The 2,500-nt window shown below is 52.3% G+C and overlaps 1 protein-coding gene across 2 annotated transcripts in view; it reads left to right on the top strand.

Moving 5' to 3' along the window:
* LOC134091841 (synaptotagmin-2) overlaps positions 1–2,500 on the top strand; it is a 57,113-nt gene that overhangs the window by 128 nt on the left and 54,485 nt on the right. For both annotated transcript variants that reach the window (XM_062544528.1, XM_062544526.1), the window contains exon 1: positions 1–251. This exon is cut by the window's left edge and continues 128 nt beyond it. The gene's annotated coding sequence lies outside the window, so the exon portion shown is untranslated. The remainder of the gene's footprint in view (positions 252–2,500) is intronic.

Here is a 2,500-nt window from a genome sequence, read left to right as displayed (position 1 = left end):
AACTGGACAACAACATTAGCAACTCACGAGGAGGCTACCCCTCCAATCTCTCTCTCTCTCTCTCTCTCTCTGTCTCGCTCTCTCTCTTTCTGAAGAGACACACTCGTTCTTCTTTTCAAAGGAGGAAAGTACAGAGGCTGCCTCCAACAGCCCCTGAAAAGTGTCCTGCAGCCTCGGCTGAGGAGAAGAGACTCCACACGCGTGTGTGTGTGAGTGTGTGTTTTTCTCCAGGTGCGACGCGTGTGTGAGAGGTGGGTAAGCCGTTCTCTCTCTTCTCTCTATGTGACTGATTAGGCTGCTCTGCTACGTTCCGTTCCGTACCGTTCCGTTCCGCTCGGTTCTGACTCAGTTGGGCTTTGGCTGCCTGGTACCTGGATACAGCTTTCTTTTTTTTTCTGCCTTACGTGTTCACCTCTGTGTGTGTGTGTGTGTGTGTTCATGCAGAGAAACTGCAGAATCGTGATATTTGAGGGTAATTATAGCCTGCAGAGTGAGCGAGAGAAAGAGAGGGTAAGAGAGAGGAAGAGAAAGAGAGAGAGAGAGAGGGAGGAATAGAGGAAGAGAGGGGAAGAGAAAGAACAGTGGATCTCCAATCTGCTTTTAAAAGCAGCAGGAGTGCTGCAGGAGGGAGTGGAGAGGAGAGGAGGAGAAGAGAAGAGAGGAGCGGAGGAGAGGAGAGGAGAGGGGGATGGAGGGGAGGGGTGGAGGGGTGCGGAGTGGAACTTTCTTCAACAGGCAAGTCCTGATGCGTAGCGGCGCACTGCTGCAGTATCCCGTTACATAATCTAGGCAGCAGATCCGCGCGGCACACACACACACACACACACACACACACACACACATGCACACACACACAGACACACTCTCAACTCAAGCACAATTTGCCCGTTCACACCCCCGGCCAGGAGATCAATAGAGTTGTGCACGGGGCTATCCCTGCCATGGCCAGGGACCCACAGCACTTTGGCTTCGGGAAAAGATTTCTCCTTTTCGGAGACGAAAACTTACTTCGTTTGACGATGATCGCCGTGACAGGCGGAATTAGCTGACGCAGATGAAACATTTCCTCTTGTGTGTGTGTGTGTGTGTGTATGTGTGTGTTTTTTTACCCACTAAAGCTCTTCAACTCGCCCTCTCGGGACGACGCACTAAATAAATGAAGTGGACGCGTCCAGAAAGGCAGTCAGTTGACTTTGTTCCAGATAATGCAATAAAAGCTGCCAATCCTCCTGATGACTAATCAAAGGAATAGCTCTGAAGGGGGGGGGGGGGGGGCAGGGGGGGCAGGGGTAATTGATTGAGTTGAGGTGTGGGGGGGCGGATGGGGGCGGGGGGGCGATATGCGCAGCACAGTCGTGTTCCCCCTCGTCCGTCTGTCCCGTTCTAAGAGCGCCAGTGTCCTGGCACAGGAGGAATAAGCGCAGAACTTAAAAAAAAAAGAGAGGGAGAGAAGAGAAGGGAAAAAAAATGAAGAGAGAAGAGATGAGAGGAAGAGAGGAGAGAAAAGAAAAGAGAAGGATGAGGAAAGATGGAGAATGAGTGCGGAAGGAGAAGAGCGGAGCGGAGGAGAGAAGCGGAGTGGGGGGTGCTGAATGTGCTGAATAAGCGGTCTTGATGCAGTGGCCCACCACTACAGTGGAACAAACCCCAGAGAACTAATACATGTCTTACTGAGCGCTGCTGCTGTTTGCGGCGCCTCGGCAGAAAAAAAAGATCCCGTTGGTGTGTGTTCATGTGAGATGTGCACTGTGCGCTGTGCTGGGGTTCATTAGTGCTGTTTTTGGGAAAAGGTTGCAGGGTGTTGGGGGGAGGGGTACGTGTGTGTGTGTGTGTGTGTGTGTGTGTGTGTGTGTGTGTGTGTGTGTGTGTGGAAACGGGGGTGTATGTCCTATGCTTTGGCTTGTGAAGGGCACTGCTGGTGGGTAAAAACGGAGATTAGCAGAGGTCATCGGGAGTCTGTGGGCACTGATAATCCCATTAGAACCGGACACACACACACACGGGACGGTACCGGACACACACACGGGACAGTACCGGACAGTACCGGACTTTACCGCACTAAACCACTGCGCGCTGCATCGGACCTCCACGAGTGGCGCACGGACAAAAGGAACACTTTCGATATTACTCTACGCTACACTGCAGCAGTGCTCTGGGACAGAGGGAGAGTGTGTGTGTGTGTGTGTGTGTGTGTGTGTGTTTGTTCGCCTTGAGCACTTAACACAAAGCCAGATGAGGAGAGGTCCCATTGATTTCTGAAATGGTTGTAGTGATTGCAGAGTGTGTGTGTGTGTGTGTGTGTGTGTGTGTGTGTGTGTGTGTGTGTGTGTGTGTGTGTGTGTGTGTGTGTGTGTGTGTGTGTGTGTGTGTGTGTGTGTGTGTGTGTGTGTGTGTGTGTGTGTGGTAAGGGGGCCCTGCTAGTGGGGTGGGGGTTGTCAGAGCTACAGTATTGTTGTTGCCTGAGTAGCCTCAGTGCAGCAGTGCGGTCCTGGAAGATCAG

The sequence above is a fragment of the Sardina pilchardus genome, chromosome 9 (genome assembly GCF_963854185.1).
Source record: "Sardina pilchardus chromosome 9, fSarPil1.1, whole genome shotgun sequence".
Lineage (NCBI taxonomy): Eukaryota > Metazoa > Chordata > Actinopteri > Clupeiformes > Clupeidae > Sardina > Sardina pilchardus.
This window is presented reverse-complemented; position numbering and strand designations above follow the sequence as displayed.